Below are 15761 nucleotides of genomic sequence, written 5' to 3'. Positions count from 1 at the left end.
GCTGCCCCTGCAAAGCTACGTCTGCTCTTTTTGACAGTTGCCCTTGCTGCAGTGGAACAACATGCTAAAGAACACACGGATTGCATGGTTTGTCTTCCAGACCTTCACACCATTGAGGAGAGCAGCGTAGGTCAAGAGAGGCTGAAGAACACATGGATTGCACGATTTGTCTTCCAGACCTTCACACCATTGAGGAGAGCAGCGTAGGTCAAGAGAGGCTGAAGAACACATGGATTGCACGATTTGTCTTCTAGACCTTCACACCATTGAGGAGAGCAGCGTAGGTCAAGAGATGCTGAAGAACACATGGATTGCATGGTTTGACATCCAGACCTTCACACCATTGAGGAGAGCAGCGTAGGTCAAGAGATGCTAAAGAACACACGGATTGCATGGTTTGTCTTCCAGACCTTCACACCATTGAGGAGAGCAGCGTAGGTCAAGAGAGGCTGAAGAACACATGGATTGCACGATTTGTCTTCGAGACCTTCACACCATTGAGGAGAGCAGCGTAGGTCAAGAGAGGCTGAAGAACACATGGATTGCACGATTTGTCTTCTAGACCTTCACACCATTGAGGAGAGCAGCGTAGGTCAAGAGATGCTGAAGAACACATGGATTGCATGGTTTGACATCCAGACCTTCACACCATTGAGGAGAGCAGCGTAGGTCAAGAGATGCTAAAGAACACACGGATTGCATGGTTTGTCTTCCAGACCTTCACACCATTGAGGAGAGCAGCGTAGGTCAAGAGAGGCTGAAGAACACATGGATTGCACGATTTGTCTTCCAGACCTTCACACCATTGAGGAGAGCAGCGTAGGTCAAGAGAGGCTGAAGAACACATGGATTGCACGATTTGTCTTCTAGACCTTCACACCATTGAGGAGAGCAGCGTAGGTCAAGAGATGCTGAAGAACACATGGATTGCATGGTTTGACATCCAGACCTTCACACCATTGAGGAGAGCAGCGTAGGTCAAGAGATGCTAAAGAACACACGGATTGCATGGTTTGTCTTCCAGACCTTCACACCATTGAGGAGAGCAGCTTAGGTCAAGAGATACTGAAGAACACATGGATTGCACGATTTGTCTTCTAGACCTTCACACCATTGAGGAGAGCAGCGTAGGTCAAGAGATGCTAAAGAACACACGGATTGCATGGTTTGTCTTCCAGACCTTCACACCATTGAGGAGAGCAGCGTAGGTCAAGAGATGCTGAAGAACACATGGATTGCATGGTTTGTCATCCAGACCTTCACACCATTGAGGAGAGCAACGTAGGTCAAGAGATGCTAAAGAACACACGGATTGCATGGTTTGTCTTCCAGACCTTCACACCATTGAGGAGAGCAGCGTAGGTCAAGAGATGCTGAAGAACACATGGATTGCATGGTTTGTCATCCAGACCTTCACACCATTGAGGAGAGCAGTGTAGGTCAAGAGATGCTGAAGATTACACCGTTTCTATGGTTTGTCTTCCAGACCTTCACACCATTGAGGAGAGCAGCGTAGGTCAAGAGATGCTGAAGAACACATGGATTGCATGGTTTGTCATCCAGACCTTCACACCATTGAGGAGAGCAGCGTAGGTCAAGAGATGCTAAAGAACACACGGATTGCATGGTTTGTCTTCCAGACCTTCACACCATTGAGGAGAGCAGCGTAGGTCAAGAGAGGCTGAAGAACACATGGATTGCACGATTTGTCTTCCAGACCTTCACACCATTGAGGAGAGCAGCGTAGGTCAAGAGAGGCTGAAGAACACATGGATTGCACGATTTGTCTTCTAGACCTTCACACCATTGAGGAGAGCAGCGTAGGTCAAGAGATGCTGAAGAACACATGGATTGCATGGTTTGACATCCAGACCTTCACACCATTGAGGAGAGCAGCGTAGGTCAAGAGATGCTGAAGAACACATGGATTGCATGGTTTGTCATCCAGACCTTCACACAATTGAGGAGAGCAGCGTAGGTCAAGAGATACTGAAGAACAAATGGATTGCACGGTTTGTCTTCCAGACCTTCACACAATTGAGGAGAGCAGCGTAGGTCAAGAGATACTGAAGAACACATGGATTGCATGGTTTGTCTTCCAGACCTTCACATCATTGAGGAGAGCAGCGTAGGTCAAGAGATACTGAAGAACAAATGGATTGCACGGTTTGTCTTCCAGACCTTCACACAATTGAGGAGAGCAGCGTTGGTCAAGAGATACTGAAGAACACATGGATTGCACGGTTTGTCTTCCAGACCTTCACACCATTGAGGAGCAGCATACGTCAAGAGATGCTGAAGAACAAACAGTTTGTAAGTTTTTTTTTCAGACACACCACACCACTGAGGAGTGCAGCATATGTGAAGAGATTCTGAACAATACACAATTTATGTGATTAGTCTTCCAGACTCTCACACCATTGAGGAGAGCAGCATATGTCAAGAGATCCTGAAGATTACACCGTTTCTATGGTTTGAATTCCAGACCGTCACACCATTGGAGGGGAGTAGCGTTTGTCAAGAGATGCTGAAGAAGAATGACACTAGATGCCACCAAGTCATTTGATGGGGTTGATTGGAACTACTTAGCCGCGGTGTTGGAGAAGATCAACTTTGGGCCAAACTTTAGTCAAGTCATTAATCTTATATGTAGTGATCCTTCAGCGAGGCTTCGGGTCAACGGAAATCTGACAAACCCTGTAAGATCAAAAGAGGAACTACACATGGCTGCCCCCTCTCCCACCTCTTATTTAATATGTACATAGAGCCTTTTGCTCAACGTCTCAGGGAGGAGACGAGCATTACACCGTTTAGATGCGGAGCAGGGGAGAGGAAGGTAGCCATGTATGCTGATGAGGTCTTAATCCTTTCATCAGATTTGGAGGTGTCTTACCTCCATGTCATTTGCTTAGCACAGGATTTTGGCCTAGTCTCAGGATAAGATGTTATGCAGGAAAAACCAAGATGAAGGCTTGGAACTTGTCTGGGATTCGACATCAAACCAAGAGCGAGATGAGATTTTTGGGCGTAAAGATTGTTCATAATATAGACAAGATCTCTGAGACCAATCTGGCGAATGTTTCAAGAGAATGTCAGAAACTTTTGAAATCTAGGGCCCATCTTCCTTTGACTATTTTGGGGAGAATCAATGTAATCAAAATGGTAATCCTCCCAAAAATTACTTTTCTTTTCAACACCATTCCTTTATTCTTTGAGACAAGCGCAATTGCTAAACTTCAGCAATCTATTAATTCATTCGTGTGGGTCTATAAAACTGCAAGGATATCTTGGAGAAAATTAAGGCGCAGGAGGGAAAAGGGGGGCTCGACATTGCCAAATTTGCAGTACTATAACTGGGCATTTCAGCTGACGCATTCAAGAATGTTGTTAAAATCTCCAGATTCATCAGGGAGGGGGGTAATGTTTTGGCTATGTTGGATCAGGTGGGGCTACCAAAAGAGGGCTTTCTTTTTAAATATGGAGACCAGAAATTTTTTAAGAAGATAAGGCTGAAGGTCCTACTGAGTACGGCTCGCACATGGGCGAATATCAAACAATGCGCTGGTTTAGGTTACTTTTCAAGTCTGGCTCCACTGTGGGATTGGCAGCCCCTCTAAAAACAGCTGGGTTCCTGGTGTGGGGTGATTTGGTGGTTGAGGGCCCACTTTTACCTTGGGCACTACTAAATGATAAACTGGAGAAGGGCATGTCCAGGTTTAAATATTTACAATTAAAGAGTTGGTCCCAAAGTCTGAAAAAACCCATAGGTATAGGAAATGCACTAGAAGAGCAACTGGTACAGAGACTGGCAGGGAAGAGAGAAGTATCTTTCTTCTACTGGTGTATTGAGGAGGCTATCAATGGGGATTTTAGGCTAGACGAAGAACTGTGGGGATCGTCTATACCAGACATAGATTGGGTAGATTCGTGGAAAATTTCTTTTAACACCTTATTTACAGTTGTAAAACCAGCCTGGTTCAGGAGAAACCACTATTTTTCTATACACATGGCTTATTTTTCCCCAACTAGGCTTTCAAAAATCGTTAAGGGTCCCCCTGCCAGTTGCAAAAAATGCGGTATGGTGAACGCCTCTGATATACATATGTTCTGCGACTGTCCAGCCATCCAAGAATTTTGGGAGAGAGTAGGAAACACCTTAACAAATATTTTGGGCCTCCCAGTACACGTTTCTCTCAGTCTTGTCATTTTTGGTATATTAAGTGAAATTACAGTATTGAGCAGGAGTTTTTTATTCTACTCTATGCTGTTGGCTAGACGAGAAATATGTAAAAGATGGGTTGAGGCTACACCCCCTACATATTCAGGTTGGTTGTCCACCTTGCATAAAACCTCCCGGACAGACGTGGCTAGACTGAAAAGTAGTAGAAAGAAAGCTATGTGGGATTGTTTGATTAATTGGTCTTCTGGTTAAACATTAGTTAGATATGTCTCTTTAAGAAGCTCAGTTAAAAAGTCTCTCTGATCCTATGATTAAGCCTCATGGGAAGCTCTCAGACTGTGCTAGGCCTCGCCTATTTCCTTTTGGTGCCCAGGTTCGATTTTCGGTGAGCTTTAAGCAACAGTCATCGGTAACGAACAATCAGAAGAGAGCGTGACCAGCCTCTCCATGACAACGAGAGGTCACCAACATGAAGGAGGTTTGTCAGCTCTGGTAGGCAGGCGACAGATCCGGGTATACCCCTAGAGAGCCTACGTCTCAAATTGAGTAACAGTGGCGACTTTCTAACCTCCTAGTTGTCTGGGGTTGGAGGTGAATGAGGAAAAAAAAAAGATGATGAAGAACACATATTTTGTGTAATTTGTCTTCTAGACCATCACACCATTGAAGAGGCAGCGTATGTCATGAGATTCTGAAAATTACACAGTTTCTTTGGTTTGTCTTCCAGACCGTCACAACATTGCAGGGGAGCAGCCTTCGTCAAGAGATGCTGAAGAACACACTGTTTGTATGGTTTGTCTTCCAGACCTTCACAACATTTAGGAGAGCAGCACATTGACATGAGTTTCCATATATTTTTGGCACACCTGAGAGATATACAGATGAGAACAGCATCATCAAGACAGGTACAGTATTCACAGGATGACAAAGGAGCAGGGTGCGACTGTTTCATCGAAAGTGATGATCTATGAATGCAAGCTAGGCCACCACCTGGGTGTTCTGGGTGGTCCAGTTTAATGAGGTTTGGCCTAAGAATTTGGAACTCTATTCCTGCTGATATTAGATGCAACCCATCCACATTCACCTTGAAGAAAGAAGTTAAACTCTTTCTATCCAATAAGCTCTGCTCATACTGAGGACTTGCATCATCTCCCCTAGATCATTTCCTCCTTCCTATTTATCTGCTACCTCTTACCTCGCCTTAATATGTTCTAGACCTTGGATTTATGCTTCATTTTGTACTCCTATTTTCTGTATGCCATTTGTCCCTCAGTATATATCTGCAGACTTCTGTTGTATCCCCTTTTCTTTGCACACTGTTTGTAAAGCGCTCTGTCACCTGAAAGGGTCTTGTTCACGCTATATAGAACTCTAATTAAATGAAACCTTCAGAAGGGTGTGTGGCCAGTGATGTGTGGCACTGTTGATGTGTCTGAGTCCAGTAATGTGGACACTGAAGGAAACCCTTCAGAAGATTGTGTGGCCACTGATGTGTGACACTGTTGAAGTGTCTGAGTCCGGTAATGTGGACACTGAAGGAAACCCTTAAGAAGGGTGTGTGGCCAGTGATGTGTGGCACTGTTGGTGAGTCTGAGTCTAGTAATGTGGGAACTGAATGAAACCCTTCAGAAGGGTGTGTGGCCAGTGATGTGTGACACTGTTGAAGTGTCTGAGTCCGGTAATGTGGACACTGAAGGAAACCCTTCAGAAGGGTGTGTGGCCAGTGATGTGTGACACTGTTGATGTGTTTAAGTCCAGGAATGTGGACACTGAAGGAAAACCCTCAGAAGGGTGTGTGGCCACTGATGTGTGACACTGTTGAAGTGTCTGAGTCCGTGTTAGACCTGTCAGCCCTAGGGTGGTCTTTCCCTATTTTTTTTTTCTCGCCCTTGCCTAATTTTTTTACACCTTCTTTTTGTTGGCCGTAGGTCTCCCAGCACCTTCCCATTGCTAATCAATGCTAAGGTACAGGTGCTCTCTTCCCCCAATATGGCTGCCACTGACCCCTGCTACTGCAGCGTGGTCTTTGTAGACGCACTCTAGTAGCCAGGAGCTGGCTGGAACCCCTAAACATTGTTGCGACACCAGCCTACCTTCCCTGCCCTTAGCTAGAGTGAGGAAGCTCCTGGAACCTTCCGGAATAGGGGAGTGGTCACCAACTGCCATCTCAGAGAGTGGTCACCTGACCTGGGACTATAAAAGAAAAGGGAGGGAAACTTTCCAGTCAGTTGGGGCATCACTGACCTGGGGGACCCTACGCAGGAGCCTTAGGCGGTAGGGCCTCGTCAGAAACCTATACCACTGGGGGTGACAGGGTTTAGGCGCTGCCCACCAAGCTGAGTAAGGAACACTGATCTAGCCCACTGATCTGGCCCGGCGGGAGGGGAACCCAGGGACCACCTGAAGTGACCTGCTGAGGAAACTTTTCAAGCCTTCAACTCCAACCCCCCCCTTCAAGCAACTACCTTCAAAGGGCACCAGAACCACTGGGCTGCGAATCTGGTTGCCCTACCTTCCCAGCGCTCTCCTACTGTGCCTCTGAGAAGCGCTGTGGACTTCCGCAATTGCTGTATGTGGGAAGCGCTATACTGGTCCCCCAAGCGCTGCAGCCTGCCGTTCTGTCAATTGCCTCTAAAGCGCTGTGAACTATAATTTCCCAGCGCCGTACTGCCTGCACCCGCGCTGCCCTGATCGCTGCTGCCGAAATTGTTGTTGTTGTTGTGTATTTTGTAAAGCGCACAGCTGCCCCAACGGGGCGGCCCGGCGCTGAATAACGCTGTGGAACCCTTCCTGGCTCTCCCTGTGAGATGCCCCTCCTGGGCACCCCCAAGGTGAAGCCAGGCATCCCAGTGCTGTAGGGGCCGTTGTGGAGATTAAGCAAGCTATTGCCCAGAGTTGCAGCGTGGGACCCATGATTAGAGTAGGCGCCGAGGCGAGAATTATCGAGTCAGCGGACATTGAGCTCAAGACCCTGCCGCGTCAGGACTTGAACCCTGGTCCCGGGCCTGATCTCTGCTTCAGAGTCTGCTGCTCTAACCAGTGAGCCACACTTCTCTGCTGTGTCCTGGGAAGCGCTATACTGGTCCCCCAAGCGCTGCTGCCTGCCGTCCTGTCAATTGCCTCTAAGGCGGTGTGAACTGTCCCTGAGGCGCTATAATTTCCCAGAGCCATACTGCCTGCACCCGCGCTGCCATGATCGTTGCCCCGCCTTTTGAGGAACTTAGCGCTGTGGCTGAGAAGCGCTGCGGCAAGGAACTGACTGGGCTGCGAATCTGGCTGCCCTACCTTCCCAGCGCTCTCCTACTGTGCCCATGAGAAGCGCTGTTGACTGCCGGAATTGCTGTACGTGGGAAGCGCTATACTGGTCCCCTAAGCGCTGCAGCCTGCCGTCCTGTCAATTGCCTCTAAAGCGCTGTGAACTGTCCCTGAGGTGCTATAATTTCCCAGCGCTGTACTGCCTGCACCCGCGCTGCCCTGATCGCTGCCCCGCCTTGTGAGGAACTTAGCGCTGTGGCTGAGAAGCGCTGCGGCAAGGCCAGACTCACCGCTGCGGCCCGGGAGTCCTCGGGGCTTCCCCTGTCAGCACCGCCGCCCAGCACTCTCCCCTTGGGGCCAGCTCCGTCAACTTTGCCCCCGCTGCGGCCCCCGGTGTCAGGAGAGGGCCGCCGGAATTTCTGACAGGCCGCGCTAGGCCTTGAAGCCTGCGACCTGCGTCACGTGAGGGGGCGCATCCTGGACTCCGCCCCCGCTGCCCCGCCATTGGCTGGGCCTGTTGCACTCCTCGCCGGCCGCGCTGGGATTGGCGGCTGGCTCCACACCTCCCAGGGACCGTCGGGGATTGGCCTAGAGACACCGGGAGAAACCCCGGATCACCGGAGCAACGTCGGGCCTCCCCTGATCGGCCTAATTCCCGTCAAGGCTGAGAGTACCAGCGAGGGGGCTCCGGAGTCAGCGTGAGCCCCCTCCCCCTGCCAAACACGCTGTAACGCCCAGCAAGGGCCCGGGAGGGCCGAAGGTAAAGGTCATCCCCAGGGAGGCGGGCGGGAGGCTCCGAGTGCGCCCCTCCCCATGGAAAACTAGTGACTGGGCCCCATTGGCCCCTAATTAGCCCACGAATGAGTCAGAACTGGGGCCAGAGTATGCAGTAGGCCTCTGTAACTGTGGGATAGTGGAGTTACCTCCGGAAATGTTACCAGGGGTTACTAAAAGAGGTGTACTTGCTACTGCAGACAATGAGATGTTCTTTCTGGCTTCATGAGGGGTTTACTGAATGCCCACAGTTATATTGTGTAATGGTTACTTTACGTAAGGAAATGTCTATCCTGGCCTGATGTGATGTTCATATTGCTAATGTATTGAGAAGCTGACTGCGACCTCATGCACCAGATCTGCCCCTGCTAAATGCAATATTGATGGTGGTTTCCACTAATGAATTTCTTGCAGGTGCTGACTAGGAGCAAGGCTGATGCCAGGCCTACAGTTATTTAATATTTAATATTTATGTATTTATATATTTATGGCTGAGTAATGAAAAGTATGCTTTTTAAGGAAATGTGAATTGAGTTAATGCAACCTTGATGACTTGTTCACCCTGAATGAACTATCAACCGTGATCTTATTCTAGATAAAAGTACATTGTTTAATCAGCCTCACTGGTGTGGTCTCAGTCTTTGCGTGCATTTATTGTTTCAGTGGATGTGTGTGCTGTGTAGTCACTTAACACCTAAGCTTTCGGATGTCTACCCGCTCGAGCCAGGCTACCCACGGGGAACTGGTGACCCCAGTTCCTACAGTCCGGTAATGTGGACACTGAAAGAAACCCTTCAGAAGGGTGTGTGGCCGGTGATGTGTGACTCTGTTAATGTGTCTAAGTCCAGCACTCCAGTGAAGCGAATGAGGTCAAAAGTGTGAAGAATGGGCGAGACCCTTCAGCAGTGTGTATGCCCACTGATGTGTCAGACTCCTTTAAAGTGTAACAGGCCAGTGATGTATGGCACTCCAATGGAGTGTCTGAGGCCAGTGATGTGGAGAACGAGCGAGACCTTGCAGATGTGTGTGAGGCCAGTTATGTGCAGCACATCAATGAAGTGTCTGAGGCCACTAAAGTGGAGAATAAGCAAAACATTGCAGAAGTGTCTGAGTCCAGTGATGTGGAGCACTCCAATGAAGTGTCTGAGGCAACTAAAGTGGAGAATGAGCGAGACATTGCAGAAGTGTCTGAGGCCAGTGATAAGCAGCACTCAAAATGCCTGAGCCCACTAATGTGGAGAACGAGAGAGACCTTGCAGAAGTGTCTGAGGCCAGTGATGTGCAGAACTCCAATGAAATGTCTGAGGCCAGTAATGTGCAGACCAAGGGAGACCTTGCAGAAGTGTCTGAGGTCAGAGATGTGTCAGACTCCTTTGAGGTGTCTGACGCCAGTAATGTGCAGCACTCCAATGAAGTGGTTGAGGCTAGTAATGTGGAGAATGAGTGAAACCCTTCCGAAGGGTCTGAGGCCAGTAATGTGGAGAACGAGAGAAACCTTGCAGAAGTGTCTGTGGCCAGTGATGTGCAGCACTCCAATGAAATGTCTGAGGCCAGTAATGTGGAGAACAAACAAGACCTTACAGAAATGTCTGAGGCCAATGATGTGCAGCACTCCAATGAAGTGTCTTAGGCCAGTGATGTGGAGAACGAACGAGACCTTACAGAAGTGTCTGTGGCCAGTGATGTGCAGCACTCCAATGAAGTGTCTTAGGCCAGTGATGTGGAGAACGAACGAGACATTACAGAAGTGTCTGTGGCCAGTGATGTGCAGCACTCCAATGAAGTCTCTGAGGCCAGTAATGTGGAGAGCAAGCGAGACCTTGCAGAAGTGTCCCAGGCCAGTGATGTGCAGCACTCCAATGAAGTCTCTGAGGCCAGTAATGTGGAGAACCAACAAGACCTTGCAGATGTGTGTGAGGCCAATGATGTGCAGCACTCCAATGAAGTGTCTGAGGCCAGTAATGTGGAGAACGAGCGATACCTTGCAGAAGTGTCTGAGGCCAGTGATGTGCAGCACTCCAATGAAGTCTCTGAGGCCAGTAATGTGGAAAGCAAGCGAGAGCTTGCAGAAGTGTCTGAGGCCAGTGATGTGGAGAGCAAGCAAGACCTTGCAGAAGTGTCTGAGGCGAGTGATGTACAGTACTCCAATGAAGTGTCTGAGGCCTGTAATGTAGAGAAAGAGTAAGACCTTGCAGAGGTGTCTGAGGCCAGTGATGTGGAGAACGAACGAGACCTTGCAGAAGTGTCTCAGGCCAGTGATGTGCAGCACTCCAATGAAGTATCTGAGGCTAGTAATATATATATCTATAGGTCCGGATGATGGAAACAACCCTGTGCTAGTGACTGCTGTGAGCTTCTGCCCACACTGTACACCGACATTTCCTCTGCTGATCTGAGCATGTCCTGCTTGCTGCTGCCTGACTTCCGGTAACGCACCCGTGGCCGTCAGCTGCTCCCGCGCCGAGAGCTGAGCCGGGTGTTTGGAGAAGTTCCTCGCGGCCGAATTTCTGCAACTGCGGCAATCCCGCGTTCAGCCGTCGAGCCTGGGAGGCCTGTGCGCTTGAGTCTGCCGCTGTTGCCAGCCACCACTGCTGCCTTACATTGAGACGTACATTGAGACAGAGTCAGCCACCACATCACCGCCGCGACCGCCCCCCCAGTCCCTCCCTTCTGCCGCGGTAAGACTTTAACCAGCAACCAGAGGGCTGCTGTGTGGTTTGCGGCCGTGGGGGTGTGGTGGAGGGAGCGTGGTGCGGGGGTGTAGATGAGGCACTGCTGATTGGCATTGCTGATTGGTGTGACTGGCGTGGCTGCGGATTTGTGGCAATCCTCGACTCCACAATTGCGTGGTGCTGGACACCCGTTCAGCCCACCACGGCACACCACTGCCCTCTAGCCAATCTGCCCTATTTGCCGCTTGCTTGTCCCCTATCTCCCCCTCATTACCCCATATCTCCTATTCCTAGGTCTCAGACTCTGGCCGCTCTTGCCTATTGCGGTGCCTGAGAGCTTGGGGTTTGAGGCCTGGGGGGCCTGGAGGCGTGGGGCTGGAGGGGGTCTAGCAGCGGCTGGCAGTGGAGTTGGCGGTGGAGCTAGAGGGGTGTAATATCAGTATGGCTGTAGCTACTGTCAGGGCTGGTACACTGCAGCCTTTACAGTCATTAAGATCAGCCAGCCCATGCCCATGCTGGCAGAAGATACACCGGCCTTGCCATTCCTGCTTTGCTCTCTGAGTGGCCTACAGAAAGCAGAGAGCTGGTGAACACAGTCTGCCTCACTCATCTCATTTGGGTGGTAGCATGGGAGAAGGAAAGGGGAGAGAAAAAAATAGAGCCCGCCTGGACTTCTCTGGATACAAGAAAAGGAAAAGAAGCGGTGATTAAAAAAGGAAATTTAAAAATTTTAAAAAGGAAATTTCCCTCTGTAATCAAAGAGGATGTCAAAGGACAACAAAGGACAGCAAAAAAAAAAAAAAAAGATAGTGAAAGTAAGTGAAACCTAGAGAAAGACACCAAGGCAGGCAATAGTCCTGCAACAGCCAAGGTTCGAAAAAAAGGACATTATTCTTAGAAAGTGCTATATAAGACAAGTGGCAGCCACAACAGCTAAAGACAAACAAGACAACCAACTCAACTTAATTGGCCCACAACATCTCATACGCAATAATGCGGTCCGGGAAGACGAGGCAGCTGGCAGCAGTAAACCCTGCCAAAAGTACGAGGAGGACAACCAAGAAGACTCAAAAAAAGGGATGTGCCAAAGCCACTGCGAGGACAAAAGACGAAGATGAAGCATCCAATTTGATTTCGCCACTTATCGCTAGCCCACAGCCCTCATCAAACAGCATGGCTAGTAGTTTAAGCAGTGGGCTTAATTTGCCCAATCCAAGTTACCAACCAAAAATATACACCAAATTCTCATTTATAAAGGACGTGGGGCCTGTACTGTGCTTAAATAGTAGCAAAGTAACTAATCTACCCGATCCACTCCAACCTCTCAAAGTTCACCAAACGGAACATCAGATGGTACAACAGCAACACCAGGGAACGGTCTGCAGGGGCTTATCAGTCTCCAGAAAAAGCCAGAGCATCGGCGATGAAAGCCCTGTAGAGGGAACAGACGTGATAGAAGCAAACAAAGAGGCAAAGGCCCAAGGAATCAAGATAAACAAACATCTAAGACAAGATGACTTGAGGCAATGGGAGGTAGATCCGCACATAAACACTACCACAGATAATGAGACTAGGCATGGCACGCTCGGACCGGCAGTGAGCCGCGGAGCAACAACTAGAGAGGAAGGAACAGAAGGAATGAAGAAAGAAAAAAGGGAAAGCTACAACAATTGCACCCCCTACAAGCACGCCAATGATGGATCCTTGGATAAAATGCCAACACACCAATTGGGAGAAGAGCAGGAAGATTCGGAAGAACATAAGTATAGCACAGCTCTCCTTGGATCTACACAGCATCCTAATACTTCGCCAAAGGCCAAAGCAGAAGACATCCATAAGGAAAATCCCTTCTCCGCGGGCACTCTCGGCCAGGCGTTATCTGAGACACTCGAGAGACTGGGGTTTAGTGAACATAAGGAGGCGAGCATTGCCAATGCGGTCAAAGTAGACAGCAAAGACTTCCACAATACGACAACAAACGCTGAAGCCGGGAAAGATCCACCTACACTCCGCTTACCAGCACAAGATGAGCCCGCTCAACTAATCTCGGGTCAACTAAAAACCCAATATGGTCCCGGTATCGCCTTAGTTCAACCCAACAGTAATATACAACAAGCTCCAACATGATCTCTAACGTCCCAAGAAACCAAGCCAGAGTCATAATACCTCATACCGGAAGAATGGGAGGAACTGGTCGCGTCATATTTCACTGACCCTGGAGGTGAGCCAGAAGGAAGGAATAACAGCTCCCCGAAACCCAACCTTGAAAAAGACAAATCGCAAGACAAAGAAGTCATCTGGTCCACCCTGCTGCACACAATGCAAATGTCAGTGAATGCAGCGCAATATCAATCAGACAAGATGGACCTACAGTTGTCAGTCCTCAACTCGCTTTCCATTTTCAATGCTAATATAGACGATAAGCTGGCAGACCTTAACAATCTGATCAAGAGGGCTCAGTCAGAGAAACAACTTACCCAGGCTACCTTCACCTGCATAACAATTGTGGACAAGCTAGCGACGTTACGGTTAGCAATGGAAAGTCTCCTCTCTGACATAAGGAAGGCAGTGCCAGTCAAACCAGCTTTGGGCTCGGCTCACACCAGCAACGGCGAGCAAGTAACAATAAACTCAACTAAAAATCCAGGACCCCAGGCACAGGCCCAGCAAATTGCAAAAGGGACAAACATCAGCTCACTGAGCCAAGGAGCCACAGTACCCCAAACAAGCAACACCTCGCAATCCAGAGAACTCCCGGAAAAACAGGCTCCAACCAATGGCGTACAATCATCCTCCAAACAGCGGAGAAAACAAAGGAGGAAGGGGCGAAATCAAAAACCAACGCAGGCTCTGCCACACAGCAGGGATGGAATTTATAGCCCCCTGAATGCACCTTCGGACAACCAACAAGATTCCCCTAGTAGGGAGGAAGAGGCGACAGACCCAGGCCGGGAAAGAAATAAGAGGCCAATCATTGAAAAAGCACTAGACAAGATAGAGCGAATATCTCTCAATAAATCCACAACTGTCAGTCCGGACCAGAAATCGGAGAACAAAAGTTGGCGCTCGACAAGGGAACCATCAATTACAACAATAACGGATTGGGCGCTCGATAAGGCAGCACACGATATAGTAACTTCACCTACAAGAGATCCTATGGATACAGCAGGTAATCAAATAGCCAAAAGCATAGAGAAAGTCTCAGCAAGCGACAATCAGTTACTCGGCCGGACAAAACCATCACGGGGCTACCAACGTTAACAGAGGTCCCAAAAGCCACAAAGAATACCTTGGGCCAACAAATAGTGCTCTCAAGCACAACAACAACAATCATGTTTTACCCGGAGTATATATCAAAGGGACGGGTCGATATGCTTAACAGGGGCACCAAACTGCGACTACTAAGGTCTATCGATAGCCTAAAAAATATAAAAACCACCGACCTGGAGTCAGTTGAGTTCAAAGAATCACCTGATCGACCTGGAACAAAGTCAACTAAAACAGTCTGGGCTACACCAGACTTAGCCGAGAGAGTCCTAAAGGAACAAACTAGATTCAACGCATGGGCCACTTGCAAAACCAAGGTATCCTGACCCCTTATTGGCCGATTCAAAGAGGAAAGAAGAACACCCTAGCTCTGGACAATTTAGCCCACGATTATTCTCAGTACTGCGAGGGGCACGCAGCATTAGCACTGAGCACAGGGAAAATGGAGAACATATTGACCAAAGGGCTCACTCTGCTAGAAGCAAGGCCACACTAGAGTGGAGTAGGGTTTCGAGGACAATATACAACAAACCTGAAAGATCGTGACATTCCAAACTCAATGCATCCTCACGCAAGAATTCCTTGAAAATCTGTTCCTGGACCATCAATGGCCTGGGAGATTAGACCTCGGATCCGGAACTACAAACTTATCTGAAGAAATTCTACATCGTATCGCTCCAAGAAACATGGAGCGGAGTACCAATTGCACTGCACGGTTTCAACTTGCTCTATCAACCGGCAATAAGAACCTCCAAATTTGGCCACAATAAGGGAGGCCTAGCCACATACAGATCCTTAAGTAGCATCTATGCAGCAGAATCGCTGCCATATAACTTATCCCCACCCAACGCAATGCAAGGAATTCGAATCACCTTACAGTGGAAATAAACAAAGAGTTCATAATACTTGTAAATTTATATCTGCACCCAGTGGTAAAATCCAAGGGAGTCAACAATTGAAGGAAGAACTAGTGAAAATAATAACAGAAGAGAAAGCAAATAGTTGGATAATCACAAGGGATTTCAATCTAAACATGCTTAGTAAAAGAGAAGATGATATTTATTCAGTAGAGGATCCATTCGCTTGGGAGGATATGCCTCAAGACAACAACACCGAGGGTATACCAACAAAAACCTCGAAAAATCTACTGCCATTCCTTGAACAACTTGGCTCTCGTGCATTAAATGGTAGATTTCCCGGAGATCGCCCACAGACAGCAACATTTAACAACGCAATAACAAGGACCACAATTGATTATACCTTCTGCTCTTGCTGCATGTTCTCAAAAGTAAAAGATTACTGTATTGGGAGCGTGGATTTTAGTGATCATCTACCCCAGGAAATCACGGTAGAAGAGCCATTAACACGCAAATTGCCCCCAGCAAATACACTCTGCTTAGAATTTACCAATAACGAGAAAAGAGTAAAATGTAAGTACCAAAGACCCCGAAGGCCTCCTTTCCCTTGCAAAACAACTATTGGAAGATGTGGAAATGGCCAACCCCGATATAATAGGAGGCTGGGAGGCATTTACAAAAGCCTTACAGAACAGCTATGGAGATACAAAGGGATGCTCTCGAAATAGAACAGCTCGCCCCTGAAACTAACGGTCA

The 15761-nt window shown here is 48.4% G+C and overlaps 1 protein-coding gene across 7 annotated transcripts in view; it reads right to left on the bottom strand.

Annotated features, from left to right (window-relative positions):
- LOC144784933 (exocyst complex component 1-like) overlaps positions 1-15761 on the bottom strand; it is a 1012560-nt gene that overhangs the window by 278552 nt on the left and 718247 nt on the right. The gene's annotated exons all lie outside the window — the stretch shown is intronic.

This window comes from Lissotriton helveticus, chromosome 10 (assembly GCF_964261635.1).
Source record: "Lissotriton helveticus chromosome 10, aLisHel1.1, whole genome shotgun sequence".
In the NCBI taxonomy this organism is placed as follows: domain Eukaryota; kingdom Metazoa; phylum Chordata; class Amphibia; order Caudata; family Salamandridae; genus Lissotriton; species Lissotriton helveticus.
Note: the sequence above shows the minus strand (reverse complement) of the source record. Positions and strands in the feature narration are given on the sequence as shown.